Source organism: Vanessa tameamea, chromosome 28 (genome assembly GCF_037043105.1).
Source record: "Vanessa tameamea isolate UH-Manoa-2023 chromosome 28, ilVanTame1 primary haplotype, whole genome shotgun sequence".
NCBI lineage: Eukaryota > Metazoa > Arthropoda > Insecta > Lepidoptera > Nymphalidae > Vanessa > Vanessa tameamea.
In genome coordinates this window covers 3,947,620-3,970,166 of record NC_087336.1, presented here as the reverse complement: position 1 = coordinate 3,970,166, position 22,547 = coordinate 3,947,620, and the positions used below count along the sequence as shown (strand labels likewise).

General features: G+C 35.7%; 1 protein-coding gene across 1 annotated transcript in view; it reads left to right on the top strand.

Moving 5' to 3' along the window:
* LOC113391876 (ephrin-B2a) overlaps window positions 1-22,547 on the top strand; it is a 259,093-nt gene that overhangs the window by 75,893 nt on the left and 160,653 nt on the right. The gene's annotated exons all lie outside the window — the stretch shown is intronic.

The following is a 22,547-nucleotide window of genomic DNA, read 5'->3' as shown; positions in this document are numbered from 1 at the left end:
TCAACGGGAGAGGAGGCCTTAGCCCAGCAGTGGGAAATTTACAGGCTGATTATGTTATGATTATGAGAGTAAATTTAGATAAATCGTGCCAAAGCATCCTAGATTTACTGGGTAAGATTATCCTGGTCGATTTCGGAAAGTTCCCATGCGTGAAAAATAGTACGCTAGACCAAAATGCTTGGATTTCATAACATTTTCGCAAGACAGTTTCGTCATCTTAGTCAGTTTTCGTCACTTTATCTGTCTGCTTAATGTCCATAACACGCTCTCATAAAAACAAACGAAAGCACTCATAGATAACTCAAGTCCATTTACGTTGTACTGGACTCATAAAAATACCCTGTTATCACCAGATTAAGACGTATGATAGCGCTGTGACGTCATTACGAAGTTATACCGTGTAATGGAGACTGTTCAACGAATTCCAATCTTATCTGTATTGTATCACGGTTGGTTTTCCTTTGATATGTTATGTATATTTTTTCCAAATTCAACGTTTATTGCTGTCCAGTTTTATACTGTGGCAGCGTGAGGCTTTTAATTTACAATTTATGTTTGCGCTCGATATGATGATTTTTAAATGAATTTCAACTCTATCCCGTTTGGATAGAGGTGCTGTTTCGTTTGCTTCATTTTCAGTTACATTGGCTAAAAGTTGTTCACACTTGGTAGTTATTTTTAAATTTATTATGGTATGGTTCTTTGTAAAGTTTTAATTTCGAGAAATTGTTAGTTTTGGAGTAGCTTAGAAGTTGTAGGTTAATGTTAAACATTTGCGGTTAAATAAATTACTAATTCAATGAAGTGTACAAAATTTGGTTTTCGTGTGACCGGATTCTTGAAATAGTTGAGCCGTGTAAGACTATGGAATTAAATTTGCCGATTATTTTATTTATTTACTAGCTACGCGTCCCGGTTTCACGTGAGTAAAATAAGTTTCTATATACAACTTTTATACAAGATAGAACAAACAAAAAAACAAGTTTTTTTATTTTCTAGGAATGTTGAAATTCTCGGCATTTATCTATAATATGCCTGTATCATACATGCTTATGATACATACATATCTTCCTCTTAAAACAACCTATCGATGAAAACCGCTTTAAAATCCGTTACGTAGTTTAAAAGATCTTAGCCTACAGACGGCGTGAAGCGACTTTGTTTTATATTATGTTGAAGTTTGGGAAGCGATCTAACAAAACTTTTTAAATAAATAAAACAAGAAGAATCAAATAAATTTTCATATAAAAGAACTGAAAGTATATAAATATAGTAAACAGTTGAGGTTTTAATATATAACGTAAACTATTTTTGCATATGTTATAATGTATTTTATTTAGTCTACATAGTATTTATACATATATGTCTGAGATGATTCTGAAGAAGTCGTGGAATTTTGACAGTCAAAAAACCAAATTGTTACCTTGTAAATGAAGAATTAAAATCGTGTATTATATTTAAGTTTATTAAAGAGTGGACGTGCAAAGTGGCCACACGGTGGTAAGTGGTCAAACCTTCTTTTTGACATTGTCATAAGAAATATTAAACTTGGTTTAAGTAGATTTCTACTAATCTCTGCCACTGAACCGCTGACCACTGCAACGAATTTGATAAATTTAGTAGGAAGCAAGTTTGAACCGCAAGGATGCTAATAATTGTATCAATTTTAGTTAAAATCTGACGACAAACCCCTAAACAGCGAGCGAAGACGTTGTTGACAACTAGAATATAATAAATTTATAACGCATAGGTTTTATGGAAGGAAGCATTAATTGTTTATGATTGATTTTTATAAAGCAATAAAACAGCTATTTAAATGTCCGGATGCAAAGTCCATTTCGTTTCATAATTGTAGTGCACGTATAAAAATATAATTGTTAACGTGAAATAAAAGAGCCGTGATGGCTCTGAGGTTAGAACGCGTGCGTCGAAACCGATGATAATGGGTTCAGAGACAAGCACCGTGTGCTCAGAGATGTAGGAAAGCATCGTGAGGAAACATGCATGTGTATAATTTCAACGAAATGCCACATGTGAATCCACCAACTTGGGATGGAGCAGCGTGGTAGAATAAGCTCCAAACCTTCTCCCGGCGGAGGCTTAAGCTCAGCAGTCGGACACTTACAGACTTACGAAAACTGTCGTATGTTTATGATCTTAATACATAAGAATGAATTTTGTATGTTTGTTCTAAGCATTGTTAACCCATTAATCCAATTGTGATGAACTTGGTGTATTGTACTCGTGAAGATTCCTGGAGGTAGGAGCCCGATAAGTAAGTGTAAAGGCTCTAAATGGCGCGCCATGCTTGTTTAAACCCTGCTCCCATGTGGGTTAGAACACACATGCAGATTTACGGAACAGAAGGTCCCTCACAATATTTTCCGAAAAATAAATCTTCGGTTAATATTAACGTGATCTTACCACTGTACCATCGCGGTTCTTATATATATTTTTAATGTATCCTTTCATAATTTTATTTATGTTTGGAACCCCTAATTACAATCCTGTGATCTTTTATTACGTATATTTTAATTATTGCAATATGTAGTCCGTAATTTTGTTGAATAAATCATAAAAGTTTAAAGCATTAAATCTGCAATAACCATTTATAATTATAAAGAGCTGTACCTTATCTTAAATAAAAAAAAAAGAGAAAATAATATTTCATTCAGGCACTAAGCTATAAGACCTAAACGACTTAAAATAATGGTTGAAAAAAAAACACAACAAAGTTGTTAAAAGAAACAGCGTTTAAGAGACACATTGATACAGATAACAAAAGGCGAATATGCATTATATTTTTTAATCTGGCAACATTTTTGCGGCGCCATTTTGTAATTTAATATATTGACTTAAGATTTCTTTCCGAGTGCGATGTTTTTATTCTATTCTAATGTATTTTTGTACATTATAAGATTGGATGCATTTAGTTTGAAATGATTTTTTTAACGCTGTTTACTTTTTGTACCGATATGGTTTTGAAGATTATTGGTGCGAGCCATTTGCTTAAGACAGTGAACCGAGAGTGGCCCAGTGGTTAGAACGCGTACATCTTATCCAACGATTTCGGGTTCAAACCCAGGCAAGCACCACTGAATTTTCATTTGCTTAATTTGTGTATAATTCATCTCGTGCTCGGCGGTGAAAGAAAACATGCATGTGTCTAATTTCAACTAAATTCTGCCACGTGTATATTCCACAAACCCGAATTGAAGCAGCGTGGTGGAATATGCTCCAAAAACCTTCTCCTCAAAGGGACAGGAGGCCTAAGCCCAGCGGTGGGAAATTTACAGACTGTTAATGTCATGTAATTTGCTTAAGATACGTCACTCCATAGTATTAAACAATGTGGCTTCCGTCTGTCTGTCTGTCCCTATGTATGCGTAGATCTTTAAAACTACGCAACGGATTTTGATGCGTTTTTTAATAGATAGAGTCATTCAAGAAGGAACGTTTATAAGTATTAAACGTTCACAATATAGTAGAGAAACATTGATAATCTTAGAAGTTTAGCGCTTACATTGCTAACGCTGGTTAAACCCTACGAGATAGATCAAAATAATGTACTACAGTATTCTACATCTTAAAAAGGTCTACAAAAAAGCCTGCGATGGTATATACCTCTTAGGGATAACCAACAATAACCATGTTTTCTTCTTTACTGTTTACGAGAAATAGTGTTTTATTAACGAAGCGATTTTAAGCAATACAGCATTAATCCTTATCCAACTAAGTACCTTAAATACAATGTGCATTTAATATAGATCAATATGACCGTGAACTGACTGAAAACAGCTGTAAACAATGTATATGTCTTTATAAGACATTCTGTAGTATGTTTAGTATAAGCATTGCACCCGTGCGAAGCCGGGCGGATCGCTAGTAAAGTATAATTTCTTAACGTTTGATATATATCACTAAGTATTGGCCTCGACTTCGCGCGAGAGAACGCGGGTTATATAACGTTTACATAGTAATATACTTCTATGGGTTTGGAGATGAGCTCGAAGTCAGCGTAGATCCGACATCTTCAAATCTATTCTAGCCATTTACTCAAAATCTTAATGAATAATCCTAAAACTTACACCTGAATCTCTCCGTTCGGCTGTGAATACCGGACGTATTGTTGGGTAGTTTTAAAATATATCTTTCTGATAGAAAAGCAGACAGATAAATATTAAAGGATGAAAGAAATGTATACTAAGACACGGCACAGTTATAAAAGAAAAATATAAAACTACTTAATCTACAAAAGAACAACAAAAAAGGATAGAAAATAAAAAAAAAAGAGATTTGGTAAGGAAGGACAGTAATTGATTCCTAAATACGTGTACTATTCCGCTCTCAAGTTGTGTTCCAAAAATCCAACGCTGATTTATACGGTACCCTATGTAGTTATGACGGCCTGTGACAATCTAAGCTAATGTTTAATATAAATACTCAAATCAATCAATCATAATATACTTTATTCGAGTAGGCTTTTACAAGGACTTTTGAATCGTCATTTAACTATGTTATGTGATGGTACCACCGGTTCGGAATGTAGATTCTGCCGAGACCACCGGCAAGAAACTCAGTAGTTACTCTTTTTCATCATTTAAAAATACAGTCGTGTTAGTTACATACAATTATATATGTTTGTAATATATACTGCCTGGAAGTCTTAACTCTAAGTTTTTTTATCATCAATATAATCTTGTATTGAATAATATGCCTTATTTACCAATGTATTTTTTACAAATAATTTGAATTTATGAAACGGCAAAGTTAAAAATGTCTGCGGAATTTTATTATAGAAACGGATACCTTGCCCCAAGAAGGATTTATTGACTTTGCGGAGTTGGAAACTGGGCGTTATGAGCTGAAACATAAAATAACAATATAATAATTATGTATTTAATAAATATAAAACAATAAATGATAATATTTATAACTTAGCTTAACAAACACAATAACTAAAGGCTGTAATCTTTAGCTCATAAGTCGGGAGAGGCAGAAGACTTTGAATTAATAATTTCTAGTAAAAGAGTTTAACAGGACAGAAACCATTTTATTTATTTGAAATGGTAATTTTTCTCATAGACACTTATTATAAGAATCGTAGCCGTGTTCCCTAAAACTGACTTGGTGGTAGGGCTTTGGGCAAGCCCGTTTGGGTAGGTACCACCCACTCATCAGATATTCTATCGCTAAACAACAGTACTCAGTATTGTTGTGTTCCGGTTTGAAGGGTGAGTGAGCCAGTGTAACTACAGGCACAAGGGACGTAACATCTTAGTTCCCAAGGTTGGTGGCGCATTGGTGATGTAAGGAATGGTTAATATTTCTTACAACGTCATTGTCTATGGGGGGTGGTGACCACTTACCATCAAGTGACCAATTTGTCCGCCAACCGATATCATAAAAAAAAAATACAAAATAAGTAAAGAGTCCGTTAATTTCTCACTGCTGGGCTAAGGCCTCCTCTCCCTTTTAAGCAGTTTTGAGGTTTACACATATATAAAAAAGTTAAAGTTTTTCCGAATTTGAATCAGCAATATTCGTCGAGATAAACATGTTCAATCCCCTATCTATTGAATGAATGTATTGCCACGTAAATAAAATAGTAACTTAACATATGTCAACGAAAACCAATCCAAGAGCATTTTTTAATCTCATGTATGAGGTACATTTAGAAAAAAAGTTATGTATTTAATAATTTTTAATTGGCAATGTATTTTTTATAAAATATTTGTAAGAATAAAACTCTGAAGTTAATTTAAAATATATAATGTAAAATAAAAAAAAAAATCATGCATTTTAATAACGTTAAATTTCTAAACGTATCTATTTAATCAGAACTCTTAACTATAGAATATCATGGTTGCTACAAAAAATACACACTTCATATAATTATCTGTTAATTTTATTAATAACTAGTTTCTATTCATGGCTTCGCTCGCGTCTGGTGCAGGTTAATACCTGGAATAGTACATAGGTCAGGTAGGTAGGTCCTAGGTCAGAAACAGTACATAGGTTACCATTAGGTTACCTATATACTAATACCTGACACTATTCCTGACTATAATTTATCCCTGTGTCAAATATATGTATAATAAAATTATTAACATTGCTCACGCAATTAGTCATAAACATAACATAAACAGCCTGTAAATTTCCCACTGCTGGGCTAAGGCCTCCTCTCCCTTTGAGGAGAAGGTATGAAGCATATTCCACCACGCTGCTCCGATGCGGGTTGGTGGAATACACATGTGGCAGAATTTCGTTGAAATTCGACACATGCAGGTTTCCTCACGATGTTTTCCTTCACCGGCGAGCACGAGATGAATTATAAACACGAATTAAGCACATGAAAATTCAGTGGTGCCTGCCTGGCTTTGAACCCGAAATCATCGGTTAAAATGCACGCGTTCTAACCACTGGGCCATCTCGGGTTAGCAATTAGTCAATACTAAGTAATTACAGACAAGCCAAAGGTCAAAGCTGTGTAAAAAATACAATACAACACGTCGTATCGGTGAAGAAATTTAAATATCGTACTATTATTTCTTAATGGGTTCTGTTGCAAAGGAACAAATTGTAAGTCCAAGATTAATACGAACTTTTGTTTTTTATAATGCTTTCTTTTAATTTAATGATGTAATTAATTATAATACGGGGTGCATGCATTAAATGAAAATATATGACCATTTACTCGCTAAAAAAATAAATAGCTTAGCAAAATAAAATAGCTATATTTTTTACAGAACTTGTATTTTATGGTACTTCAATAAATATACATAAAAGTATTTATTAAGATATCATAATTTTTAATTATTATTATTAAATAGTAAATTGTTTAATCGTTACAGATAAAAATAAATTATAATATTAAGTAATAACAGCTTTGAAAAAAAATTACATTTATAAACATACGACAAGAAGGTAGTTTATTATGCTATATATTTTTGTACATCGTTCATTATCCACCGTTTTAGATAACTCTAAATGTCATTAGCGATATAAATGGGTTTCGCGCCATAACGAACGAGTGTTGCCACAATGGAAAATCATAAATCAACTGTCACTTTGACAGTTGCTGAAAGGAGGTCCGTCAATGCATGGATGCAGAACTTTTGAGTTTTGGAGGTTTTTTTTCGTGCCGCGTTTGATTAATTGTTTGAAATAAAAAAAAAAAAAAAGGTTTTTAAAGCGGTCGAGATCGTTCGATGTTATTATGCGAGTTTGACAGGACTGATTGGATGATATTTTTACTTCTTTATGCGAGCGTGAATTGGTTTTTATTCTTTAATTTGCGCTATTTAATGAATGGTTAGTTTTCAATGTGTTTTTAAAGGTTTATTTCGTTCAATTGTATACAAAATACTCGCAACACGTTATGTTACGATGACGAAACAAGGAAAATTTAATTTAAACTTATTTTAACGTATGATGTGTTAGAATATCACACATCCTTCAAGTATTTTTACAAATAATAATTACAATAACGTAAGTGCCTTAAAAATATGACGTTGCTAGATATTAATAAGAAAGAATATTAATAATATATTTTAATAGGATATTGTTATACGTAACTGTCAATGACCCGGCTTCACGAGCACCATTTATTAATAAAGAAAATGTTATTATATAAATACAATTTGAACCCTATAGCACCCAAGAATAATGTAACCCCTACATATAAACAAACATTTTTTATCTCTTTATGTATTAGTATGGATTCCGAGCTGAGGTGTCCCAGTGGTTAGAACGCGTGCATCTTAACAGATAATTGCGGGTTCAAACCAAGGCAAGCACCACTGAATTTTCATGTGCTTAATTCATGTTTATAATTCATCTCGTGCTCGGCGGTGAAGGAAAACGTCGTGAGGAAACCTGCATGTGTCTAATTTCAACGAAATTCTGCCACATTTGTATCCACCAACCGCATTGGAGAAGCGTGGTGGAATATGGTTTTTGGAGCACCAAAAACCTTCTCCGCAAAGGGAGAGGAGGCCTTAGCCCAGCAGTGGGAAATTTACAGGCTGCTAATTCCCACCCCCTTCCTCCGCTCCAAATTTTCTTAGTCTAAGTTCAAGGAGTGGCATCAATCTTGTGCTACACTAAGAATATTAAGTCATTGGTAATATTCATATTGTAGGCGTCGGTTAGTTCATTAACGAAAATGGGATCTATGTTAGTTTTAATCTGTTATTAATTGTGATTAAAGCTTGGCCTTAATTATTTTGAATATAACATCTGCCTCTTAATAAGCCCGAGGTGGAGCGCCGAGAGCCCAGCGGTTGGATTTAATCTTAAGCGAAGATCAACATCTGGGTAGGTCATTTCGGGTTTTGATGATGAAAAGTAATTATTCGTTTTGTTATATATGTAGATGAGTAGGTAAACGAGCCACCTGATGGTAAGTGGTCACCAACCGTTCCTTACATCGCTAATGCGCCACTAACTTTGGGAACACAGATGTTATGTCCCTTGTGCCTATAGTTACACTGATGATACTATTCGAACCGGAATACAATAATATTATATACTCTTGTTAGAGGTTGTGAGAGGTTATTAGAGGCTATTCAGAATTTGCAGAACATATTTACGACATATATATATTTCCTTGTTATTTTCGTTACATCTGCCTTCTTGACAAACGAGGTTTATAAAAAAACTTTACGTATAATTAAAATGTGATTATATTATTTCACCAACTCGCATTGAATCAGCGTCGTGGGTATAAAACACTAACAATAATAAAATTTCCTCCAAATCGATTGTTCTCTACGGTTGACAGTTGACTTACTCTGTATTACCTCTGTACACTATTTATGAACTACTCTATACGCTGTACCATTGACGACCTCTGTACATTATTTGTAAACTACCCTATAAACTATAATGGAAAAAGTCTAATTGACTCCTCAAACGGAGACGCCTTGACTTGAAGTAAAAAGTACCAAGTAACATGTATGTTCTACTGCTGGGCTAATGCCTCATCTCTGAGAAAGTTTGATGATTACTCCAACACGCTGCCCCAATGTGGGTTGGTGGATACACTTTGCAGATTCAAATCCATAGACTTAGCGGTGAAACAGTTACAGGGTGTTAATTTTTTTTCTTCTATAAATAATTTTAAAACACCTCTTATATTGTAAAGTTGAAACATTGTCAAAGATTTTATCGTAAAATGTTGTACACTCGAGTACAGAAGTCGTTATATTCGATTCATTTCATTTTCAAACACATAGTGCAATGGTAATACATTTCCTATAAAAGTTTGTACAATCACTAGCAAAATACCTTATAACAAAGATATAATGGTTAATAGACACGAAAAAAGTCGAAAGCGCCATAACGGTATTTTTGGAAAATGAGGCTTAAAGTTGAGTTAGTAAACTTTATTTTCCAAAATTACTATTTGCTGCTTTAGCCTTTTTTCCCTTCACTGATGATATTAAACTAGCGAAACCTTGAGAACTATCTCAAGGTTGATGAATTAGTTATGTCCCTTGCCTATAGTCAAACTGGCTCATTCACCCTTCAATCCAGAACTCACTGTTTAATCACGAAATCTCAAAAACTGTAACACCTATAAACTTGAAATTTGGCAGGTAGGTTCCTTATAGGGTATAGACATCCGCTAAGAATTTACGATGTTTTACGAAATTCAAATTTAAATTACGAAACTCCACCCCTAAGGGGATAAAACGGGAAGGAAGTTTGTGTTTTATAAATTTCGCGCGCGTAAAGCCGCAGGTTCATCTAGTAGATTATACAAGTTTCATTGAGTTGTCGCTGTTAAAATATAAATCTATTTCAGTTTGAATCTGTTCGTATTTTAAAATTAGAAGCAAAAACAGCATAAAATTTATGAATATAGATTATGTAAATATTAATCATTTTAAGTACATTCACGCACAGAATGTATTATTCCTCATATCTCTGGACATTCGGTGACAGAAGTGTATAAAACATTCGATAGGTAAGTACTTTCGCGTGCAAGTTTACGCGTCGTTTTCTAATCAACAATAATATAGTATTCTACGAGTGAAGTACATTTGAAAACAAAAGGCAATAAAATATTATCGTGTTGCTTCTCTTTTTGAATGGAAGGGTTTTTGCGCACTGCGGTAATGTGTTTTTATGTATGTTATTCCTTTGAAGAAGTTGTAAAATTGTTGCAAATAAAAGAAATGCTTTAATCATTTCCTCCAGTGTGGACATTTATTTACTCATTTCGAAGTTATTGCATTGGACGTTCTTTTTTTAAAAGTAGTTTTAAAAATCGACCGCTTTCGATTTTTAAAACTACTTTTATATTTTGTTTATATAGTATAGAATCTGTCTGTATGTTTGAACGTATGTATGTATGTACGTTCGTTTTTTCACCTGGCATATGTTAAAATTATTTTGTTGATTTAAATATTTTCAATAAATTCGAACCAAGTTTTATTTTCAAGGGCCGAGATTGCCAAGTGGTTAGAACAGTTGCATCTTAACCGATGATTGTGGGTTCAAACCCAGGCAAGCACTGAATAACTATGTGCTGAATTTGTGTTTATAATTCATCTCATGCTCGACGTAAAACATCATGAGATAACCTGTATGCGATTAATTTCAGCAAAATTGGGCTACACGTGTATATCCCGCATTGGAGCAGCGTGATGAAATATGCTCCAAATCTTCTCCTCAAAGGGAGGGCCTTAGCCCGGCAGTGGGAAATTTACAGGCTGTTACTGTTGTAAAATTACCTAAATATACAACTCCTTTAAAAAGTTACATATAAACTAAAATATACTTAATACATATAGTAACAAGGATCCGGTACTCTCGATAAATCTTGACAACTTTCTAACGACGTTCCTTCATCTTTTCTCTCTGGGATCATTTGTGCGTGTCCCGATTCGAATTCGTAATATCCAGCTAAGCGACCAGACTTCGACACTGCAATACAATCGAAAATGAACATAATAATGTTTAATTTATAACGATCAATCATTACTTCAAAGCGTTCAGCAACAAAAAAATCATTCCCGAATCATTCAACGCAATAATCGCAATTACGAAACAAAAAATGAAACGTAGAAATCGGAATTTCTCACAGTACATCGACAGTTTCGTTTGGATGTTTAATAAAAAATTCAGTATCGAAACAGTAATCTATCCATATTGACGAGAATAAGTCGTATGTTTTTTCTAATTTACATTTAACTTAGATCAAGTCGTTGGTTTGGAATTGGTATGGTTTTTTTAATTATTTATGTAAATTTATATGAAAAAAGTAGAAAGACTATAAGGATATTTATTGCATACTAGTTGTAGCGCGCGGCTTGTGTGCGTTTTAGACATAAAACGACCCGCCCTGGCTTCGCACGGGTGCAATACTGATACTAAATATACTACAAAATGTCTCTAAAATGATCAGTGTTTCTCTACTATATTGTGCATGTATTATACATATAAACCTTCCTCTTGAATCAATCTATCTATTAAAGAAAACCGCATCAAAATCCGTTGTGTAATATTAAAGATATAAGCCTACATAGGTACAGACAGCGGTAAGCGACTTTGTTTTAAACGATGTAATGAAGAACCGTATGTCCTTCCTTGCAGCTTAAAGTTTCATACTGAATTTGATTAATCTCAGTTCAGTTGTTTGGCCGTAAACATACAGACAGAGTTACCTTCGCGTTCAGAATATGAGTATACATAACCAACCACATATATAATTGAATTAAGATATATATATATTATTACATAATTTACTTGTCTTGTAAGTTTGTCTGAGTAGCTACCACTCATTGTATATCAACTGCCACACGACACTTAGTATTGTGTTCTGGTTAGAAGAGGGGAGGGGGGAGACAGTGTAACTACAGGCACAGGCGACATAAAGGGTTCTCAAGGTCGTGCGTGATATAAGCGATGTTTAATTCTTCTTACAGTTACAATGTCAACATTATTTGGTAGACAAAGCGTTTTTCAAATTTTAAATGAATAATATTATCATATGAGTAGATATTACAGTAGCATTAGCATTAGCAGCCTGTAAATTTCCCACTGCTGGGCTAAAAGCCTACTCTCCCTTTGAGGAGAAGTTTGGAGCATATTCCACCACTCTGCTCCAATGCGGGTTGGCGGAATACACATGTGGCAGAATTTCGTTGGAATTAGACACATGCAGATTTCCTAACGATGTTTTCCTTCACCGTCGAGCACGAGATGAATTATAAACACAAATTAAGCACATGAAAATTCAGTGGTGCTTGCCTGGGTTTGAACCCGAGTTCATCGGTTAAGATGCACGCGTTCTAACCACTTTTTTTTTTTTTTTTTCTCGCTGGAAAAACGCATTACGCGCTTCCCCCACGTGATGGAAGGTGGGGGGGTGTGTGGGACTCCCCGGAGCCCTGGACGCCGAGTGCGCCCAGGTACGCCGGGTTTACCCACTAAAAAACCAGCGGTACCCTCTCCGTCTTTCGGTGGGCGCCACGGGATCGCTTGCGCATGCTACCGTGACGCCCTGACGGTCGGCCCACCTATGCGGGCCTCCAACACTTAGAGGGGGTTCTCGGGGTACTGAGACCCCCCCTAGTCCCTGCGACGCCTATTGAGGCGGGGGGAGAAGGTGCGCGTAGCGCTTTTTCCTCCTCCCCGGTCGTCTTCGGCGGAGCGGGTCTGCAGCGGCATCCTCTTCCCGCTCCCGCTCCGCGGCTTCCTTCTGCGACATCACGTTTTCGCAGAAGGAGCGCATCTCCGACCAGCACGTCTCGCTACCGAGCATTTCGTTGACGATGCTCGGCAGCGAGAGGTCTCCGCCCATAGTCGCCGCAAGGGTGTGCCTCTGGGGCCCCCACGCAGCACACTCACTCAGGGTGTGGAGCGCCGTGTCGACTGGCGCACCACACTCGTGGCAGGAGGGTGACACCTCCCGCCGCGCTATCCCGTGCAGGTACTTACCGAAGCATCCGTGCCCGGTAAGTACCTGCGTCATCCTGAAGGTGAGTGTGCCCTTCTTCCTCTCGACCCAGCGATTCAAGTGGGGGCGGATCGCCTCCACTGTCGCCAGGCCCGCCGTGGGTGACCCCAGGTCCTCCTGCCATCGGGCGATCAGGGCTCGCTGGGCTAGAGCCCTGATCCGCCACGCGTTCTAACCACTGGGCCATGTCGGCTCGACTATTGACGTGACAAGTGTAAATAATATATTTGCAAGCGTAGATGCAACTTCCATAATTCTCTATTCTATGTCAGATAGGGGCGTGATCGACCGTTCAAGAAACGAATCCGTGTAACAAAAACCTTTGCGAATGTTTCTATTCTAAAAAAAAAAGCGTTAAAAGAATCTTCTATAACAATATATTTTAGTATTTTTCTGATGAATTAATGCTATGATAACTGGAAGCATGAATGATATTTCTACATTCAAATGAATCGAGTAACACGTGAATTTCATCCGATGATAACAAGAACCACTGAAATTCAATGTGTTACTGTGTTCGGCCCAACCCACTTAAGGGCTATTTTTTGTTTTTTTTTTTTTTATATGTCCGGGCAGACATATGACTCCACTTCACCTGATGGTAAGTGGAAGTGGAGTCCAAACGTAAAGACGTACAGTCAGCTAGAATGAGCTGCACCAGTCGCCCTCGCCATGCCAGCCCGCAAGATGCCTCTTCATGGCTCGTTTGAAGGCACCCAGGTTATAAGAGGATGGAATAACCTCAAAAGGAGAGGAGTCTTCAAACAAGCATGAGTCGTTTTACAGGATGTTACGAGTAAAATATTTTGTAAGGTATAATACAATTGAAGTCAATGTTAAATCTCTCTAAGTATAGTAGATCATGATAATTTCGTCTTGACTGAATCTCAAGGAACACTAGCGAACTACGTCATATTATAAAGCACAAATTCACAAACACAGACAGATGTACTCTCTCGCTCACTTTTATAATGTCAAACACGATCGGAAAGAGTTCAGGTGCAGGAACAACTGAATTACATTCATAAGGCGCAATTGCACTCCCAAAATCAAGACTCCGGGCTGTTACTGAGAATTTTTCGACTGAAAAGCTCTTAAGCATTTCATTGAAACGAGGAATTTGGGATCTGTGGCCTTCCGTCGAGCCAATAGACCAACGTTGGTCGCAGATATAGTTGGAAGCAGGATGGTGGTAACAAAAGATACAATAACTACTACACAATATATATTTAGTATAGCGAAACCTATCAAATTTACAACCATACAATTAATAATTATAATAAATTAATATGTTATTGATTAAAGTGTTTTGGAACCGTTAACAGCGCAATGGCTTACGGCCGCTCAGCGACGTAAAGATCACAAGTTCGATCCTGACCACTTAGGCTATTGTCGACCCCACTTATAAAACAAGCTTTAAGCTTTATTGAATGGAAACTCCTTATTTCTTGAATGTAAAATATTGATAAAAATTTCATTGGAAATAAAATATTTTTGGATAAAATTTAAAAGTTCAATTTAGAATTACTATCCCAAGTAACGAAACCAACTGGCTTTAACCAGTTTAAAATCAAGTATTACATCCATAGTTACCTTCGTATAATTAAGTTAAGAATAATTAAATTTGAAACGATTTCGTGAGATTGATTGACGCCCGACAGACGAACGAACTATTGTGTATAAATAATTATGTTTCCAAGTTTCATTAGGCCGGGCGATTAGTTTTAGTTTTCTACCGAAGATATTTCTTGTATTTTATTCATTGAAAATAGGTTTTAACACTTAAAACATGCCTATTCAGACTTCGTACGGGTATTAAACACCCCATTTCCCTGATTGAAGTTGAAATTTACAAAAAATATTACTTAGTGGAGTGGCAGTGTAGCCGAGATGGCCCATTGATTAGAAAGCGTGCATCTTAACCGATGGTTTCGGGTTCAAACCCAGGCAGGCACCACTGAATTTGCATGTGCTTAATTTGTGTTTATCATTCATCTCGTGCTCGGCGGTGAAGGAAAACATCGTGAGGAAACCTGCATGTGTCTAATTTCAACGAAATTCTGCCACATGTGTATTCCACCAACCCGCACTGGAGCAGCGTGGAGAAAGGGAGAGGAGGCCTTAGCCCAGCAGTGGGAAATTTACAGGCTGCTAATGTAATGTAATGTAAAAAAATTACTCAGTGAATGCTTACGTTATGAAATAAAATTTTGTTTCAAATTTTAGCGTTAACGAATTGGCAGATTTCATATCCCGTTGATAGTCAGTCTGTAAAAATGTTTTGTTTTCTTTGTCCGTTGGTCACGTGAAACTTAACGGTATGACCAATCAACGCGTCAAATTATATTTATAGACAATTTAAAATGACCAATCGAATGCTTTGAAATATCTCTATAAACACTATTTTCTATTTGATATGTTACAGAGCTAATTTGTTAAATATTGTGACGTCACCGTTATACTAACGAATCTACGCGATGTAAAGACTCGGTCATATTAGCGCTATCTCATCAGATACCTATGAAACTCCATACAGGCTATAAGCAGGCTTACGAGGCATCCTTTCACGGTGAATAGTTTATTCATACGTGAGAAGTTGCTTACAAAATGGTTTAATAAAGCGGGCCATACATGCTCCGACAATATTAATATATTTATATACTTATATATCCTTGTGCCTTAATTGAACTTTATATAAAATATATGTTTTATAATAGTATGTAAACCCGTCTTAATCCAGGGTCTATGTGTTGTTAAAAATCTGAGCGCTACGCACGGCACGCCAATGACAACCAAGTTATTGACCATCGATGGGACGCCTCAAATTCCTAAAAAATCTTTTTTGGAGAGTATCACCTGAGCCCTTCTTGCACCCGGGAGCTGGTTGTGCTTAAGGCGGGGCTTACAGTATGTATAATATAGAGTAACTGCCATTGAATGTCCCACAGGTGAGCAAAGGCCTTACAATTTCAACACCGAGTTCCCATCCGGATTAACGGATATTTTAAAAATCCTTCGTTTTTCTTGGCTTTTTAAATTGTACTTTCAGCCAATATTTCTCTGAATTCTAGCATTTTTAATAGAGGTATATTTACAAACGATTTAAAAAAAAATATGCTTATGTTGTTGATTATTTTTTCTCATTATTTATTATATATATGTATATGATAAAATTAAGAAATATCGGATGATAATTATATTTATATTTTCCTAGTTGTTTTTTGAGGCTTCGCTCACGTTTTAGGGGTTGGTTGTCGAGTGGTAGGCATATAGTGTTAGCCTTTGTCCTCCCTTTTTCAACGGTTTGGCAGTGGAAGAACAACAGAGAGACAGACGATACCAACAAGTATTTTTTTTTTTCATGATATATGTTGAAGGACGAACAAATGAGCCACTGATGGTAAGTGGTCACCATCGCTATACACAATGGCGCTGTAAGAAATATTACCAATTCCATACATCGCCAATGCGCCAGCAACCTTGGTAATCAAGATGTTATGTCCCCTGTGCCTGTAGTCACACTGGCTCACTCACCCTTCAAACCGGAACACAACAATACTGAGTACTACTGTTTGGTGATAGAATATCTGATGAGTGGGTGGTACCTACCGAGACGGTCTTGCACAAAGCCCTATCAACAAGTCAATAATATTTTTTGGATTGCTAACTTTAATTAAATGCTTAAAATATTAACTTAGATTCATAAGCATGTTTATTTTAAATCTACATACGTGAAACATAATTATAAAATATACCCCCAGTTTCATTTTATATCTGTAAAATCTTCGAAAATATTTATTTAATTTATATGCTGTAAAGGAGCAAATTGATCTATATTAAATGGACATTGTATTTAAGGTACTTAATTGGATAAGGAATTATGCTGTAATCCATAAAATCGCACCGTAAATAAACTATCATTTCTCAGTAAAAATACTTTTCTAAGGTATAAAATACTGTAGTACATAATTTTGATCATTTATTTTTCAGCCAGCGTTTGCAACGTAAGCTCAAAAAAGTGTGTTTATTTACGACATCACTTTAATCTCCAAAATTATCACTGTTTCTCTAGTATATTGTGCATGTATTATACATAAGATCTAAGCATACATAGGGATAGACAGACAGCGGGAAGCGACTTTGTTTTATAGTATGTAGTGATAAACCGTTATATCTATTTCAAGATGGCGTTTGAATAGCCTGCCTTATAACAACCGGGAATATGCAACATCTACGCACAGCCTTTACAATATAACACTTAGTGTTAAACGCTAAATTCGTGGCAACTTTATACTTTTATTAACAATACTAGCTGAACCTGCGGCTTTATCCGCGCGAAATGTATAAAACTTTACCAATGATACAAAAATTGTAACCCTAATTTTATCCGTCAAGGGGTAGAAAGTAAGTATTTCCCGGGACTTAAACATTCATCTAAATCGGTTCAGCGTTTTAAGCATGAAGAGATAACATACAGAGTTATTTTCGCATTTATAATATTTTTACAATTACTTAGATAGTTCTAGTCCATATCTGTCTTGACCTGTGGTCAGGTATACTTCAAACGGCCAGTCCTTCGACGCTGGAGGTCAATGGTTTATTTTTGACACCAGATCTTCCAGAATATCTCGCTGATTCGCCATAAGCAATGGTGCTTAACGACCTGTCAGTAGAAAATCTTCTATGTAAAGACTTAAAACTCACTGGCGAACGCGAGATTCAAATTTATAAGAAAAAATAAATTTATTTTTTAAGTTATATCAGTATTAGTACACAGTATATAATAAACCCGGTGATATAACCGAATGACTTAACATAAAAACATAATCAGCCTGTAAATTTCCCACTGCTGGGCTAAGGCCTCCTCTCCCGTTGAGTAGAAGGTATGGAGCATATTCCACCACGCTGCTCCAATGCCAGTTGGTGGAATACACATGTGGCAGAATTTCGTTCAAATTAGACACATGCAGGTTTCCTCACGATGTTTTCCTTCACCGCCGAGCACGAGATGAATTATAAACAAATTAAGCACATGTAAATTCAGTGGTGCCTGCCTGGGTTTGAACCCGATACTTATTAACTTATTAGATACAATATGTATTTACTTGTACTAGGAACGCAGATGTGACGTAGGATAGGGAACGACCAGTGACGAGACGTTGGTCTTGTGAGAATGGTCAATTTGTTACCTTGTCAATATTGTTTAAGATGTTATGTCCCCCTTGTATATTATTAGACTGCGCAAGCAAAAGACAATTACGTCTGTTACCTGACTGCACGGGCTTATAATTCATTTGTGGGACAATGTAGGCTATTGCAACAGGATCCCAGACAACGTTCTGTAATGTTCAATTTTAAAATTCGAATAAAATGTCAAAAACCTTTGTGCGTTTACATTTTAGATGATTACAGACAGACAGATTTATATTATAAAATATAATTATATTAATTGTAAACAAATCAAATATCCCGACGATATAATCAGTTCTAGTGAATTCTAACTTATGATGTACTACTTTTTGTCAATGTCTTTGCTCGAGTGATCGTAAAAGTATTTTCGGAATTTTTAAGCTGGTTTTATATGAAAATAACCGTGAAATCGTAAGAGACAAACAGACAGAGTTAGTTCGCATTTATAATACTAATATGGATTATCTGTCTTCCCGTAGCAGTTTTAGGTTTTCTCAAACAATAGGGGATTTAAATGATTCTATATTGAATCAGATTGTTTTTGATTGGCTCAATCTGGTTGTAGATTGTTGAATTATTAGATGGAGGGAGGGAATCGAACATTCAAAGGTTGACGGTGCTTAAAATGATGGCGAATGTATTTCCATAAGTGGTCGCCTTCATAATTATTTCTGGGATAGCTTGAAGCTTAGGGATATAAACTATATAAATACTAATTAGTTTAAATATTGATATTATATAAAAACATTCTTACAATAATCTGTTGGGTGGAATACTATACGTTGTGCAGTGGTGCAGATACCTGGTATCAAGGAGTTTCCTAAAAAAAAAATGTCTTTGTCCAGGAGTGCGAATTTTTGGGGTCATCCTCCTCGTGGGAAGTCAGTTGTCAAGTTGGTCTGATTTGACAAAACATTCAGATGGGATGGAACACAATTTTTTCGCAAATCCATAGTGAATATCATAAATTAACCAAGCGCTCAACCAATGATGTCGCGTCAATTTGCTGTCAAATGTTGTTTATTTGGCTTTTTTCTTGTTATGGTTGGAAAATAGTATACAACACATTAACCTCGTAAACACCGAGGTGTGGGAGCAAGGCTCACGAGCCACTCAATCCCAATTCCCACTTAACTCCCACATCGTGTGAAGGAAACGCGTAAAGGCGATTTTTCAGGGAAAAAATTAGTGCGAATTTTTGGGCAACTTCACTCAAAATATAAATTGAAATTAATCGATAACGATCAACGTCTAAATTACTACCTCGAGTAATAAAAGAACCTCACAAAAATGGTCATATCATCAGAAACTCGAATAAACTATAAGGAAATTGGACATTTAAATTTAAACGAACATAACTTCAAGACGAAATGTCAATCTTAATTGAAAAATAAAATGTCGATTCGAACATTTACTCGGACAGAAATGTCTTAAAAAAATCAACAAAATCTTTAATGGCTCGAGGCGAAACAATTTTATATCAAAATATTTTTTACGGATCTTTTGTAAGTGTACCAGTTAAATTGAATCACTAGTGTTTGTTGTATTGAGACAATTCGATATAGAATATGTTGATCTTTATCTTTTTTAAGCTAATTTTGAGCGATCATCATTGACTATAGAAATTGGTGCCGTAAGAAATTTTAATCATTCCTCACTTCACCAATGCACCACCAAACCTTGGAAACTGATTACTATATCCTTGTGTCTTTTGTTACACTAGCTCAATCGGAATACAACAATACAAATCTTGATGGTGGTAGAAGATACGATGGCTACCTACCCAGATGTGCTTGCTCAAAGCCCTACCACTGTCGAACTAAGCAATGATATAAGTTTACGAAGTTTCAAGTTACATATAAAACGCTACTGTTATTCTATAAGAAAAAAAAAACTTTTGAATATAATGAGTCTAGATGACGCAGTGATTAGAACGCGTACATCTTACCCCATGATTGCGGATTCAAACCCAGGCATCACTGAATTTTCATATGCTTAATATGTATTTATAATACATCTCGTGCTCGGCTAAAACCTGCATGTATCTAATTTCAATTCTGCCACATGTGTATCCACCAACCTTCACCTAAAAGAATGAGGATTTAGCCCAGCAGTGGGATGCTTACAGGCTATTTTAATTCGTAATTTAATACAAAATGATTCGAACTCAACTATTACAACTACAGAAGTACTCATAGTACTCTGGCTATTCCTTAAATCTCGTAATTAGATACTTATATACATAGTATGAGTTTGAAAACACAGCCTATTTCTAGCCTTCGAACATATATATCACAACATAACTGCTCATAGTATTTGTTTCAATTTTTATGTTGTTCAAGGTTTTTAGAATGAAGTTCTTATACGCGGCTTACAGTAGAGTGAACTGTGAGAAATCGTCACGTAAAAGAAAGCGACCTTTCCCTCTTTTTCCTCTATTGTTGTCTCTTTCTAATATCTGCAGTTTTATATAATATTATTTAAAATTTATTTTTAGAAATTTTAATAAAAAAGATATCGTTATATTTCGTTGAATTTTTTTTAAACTTTATTTATTTATTTCAATGTATGTTATTTAATACATAATATACAACGAAGGCCACTTTGTTTTTACGTAAATAAAAGCAATAAAACATTTTATTAAATGAATGCATTTTCATTTACCGTTTTGTTTTATTCGTATTTGTTATATTAAGGTCCTAGCGGTTACTATTAATCGGCTCTGTTATACAAATAGGGTTGTGCGTTTAATTTAATTACCTACTGGAGTTTTATTATAACTATAGTGACAAATTAGTAATTAATAAAATTATACGACCTAGTAGGTATATCATGTTGACATTTTAAATGTAAATATTTATATGTTTGTAAGACTTCCAAACGATCGAACCGATTTAGAATTTCAGGTACACTCATCAGATATTCTAGCGCCAAACAACAATAAATTAGTATTGTTGTGTTCCAGTTTGAAGGGTGAGTGAGGCAGTGTAACTCATCATCCTCCTGCCCTATCCCAATTATACTTGGGGTCGGCGCAGCATGTCTTCTTCCATACTTCTCTGTCGGACGTCATCTCACAAGTAACATTCTTTCAACCATATCGTCTTTCACGCAATCCATCCATCGTTTCTTGGGTCGTCCCCTACCTCTATATCCATCCACATCCATTCTCAAAACCTTTCTCACAACATGGTCCTCATTCCTCCGCATAACATGCCCATACCATGACAGCCGGTTTGCAGATTCTTGTAGCTACCGGCATAAAGTACATAATATCTTAGATTAGTCGGTGGTTGGTTGGACAGCGCCATTGTCTATGGGCGATGACCACTTACCATAGCCCATTTGAAGGTACGCATAACTATATCTTAAAAATAAAATGGAGGTAGCGTTAGATATATATACATATTTATAACTACCGACCCGCTCCGACTTCGAACTGCAATGCTGATAGACCTTTTTAAGCTGTACAATACTGTAGTAAATTGTTTTGATCTATCTCGTAGGGTTAAGCCAGAGTTTGCAATGGAAGCGGAGAAAAGCGTGTTTATTAACGACATCACATCAGTTTTATCAATATATTATGCATGTTTTATAACTTCTTCTTGAATCACGCTATCTATTTAAAAAACTGCATCAAAATCCGTTGCGTAGTTTTAAAGATTTAATATATAGGGACAGACAGCGAGAAGCGATTTTGTTTTGTACTATGTAGTGAATACTTAGTATCACAACGCGTGGACTTTACATAGGTAAAGCGTCACTTGTTAGAGGCTTCTGATACCTAGGCTGCCATCTGGTTTTGGGTAAATCGGAACATCACTAGCGTATGTCAGTGAGTATCGACTACTTTATTGTTTAACCATTAGAAGATTTATTTTAAATATTTTTTTAATAGCTGCTTCTGGAAGACTATAATACTTTGATATGGAATATAATCTTTCGATATTTTTAATAATTGGCCACGTATCCCCAATAACTTTTAATGAAAGCAATTGCGTTTTATCTATAGTATAAATGCGAAAGAAACTCTCTCTGTCTGTTGCTCTTTCGCTGCCAAACCATTTAACCGAATTTGATGAAATTTGGTAAACAAACTTGAAGTCCAAGGAAGAACTTAATTGTCATTTTTATACCTAACTCTTGACGTCCGAGCCCTAAAACGCGAGCGAAGCTACGGTTGACAACTAATATATGTTATAATAGTCCAGTGGTTAGAATACACGAATCTTAACTGATGATTGCAGGTTTAAATCCAGGCAAGTACGAATGATTTTTTATAATGTGTTTATAATTCATCTTGTTAAACCGTGACAGAAAACATACGTGAGGAAACTTACACGTGTGATTGTTGTAAACAGGCAAATGGGACATAACATCTAAGATC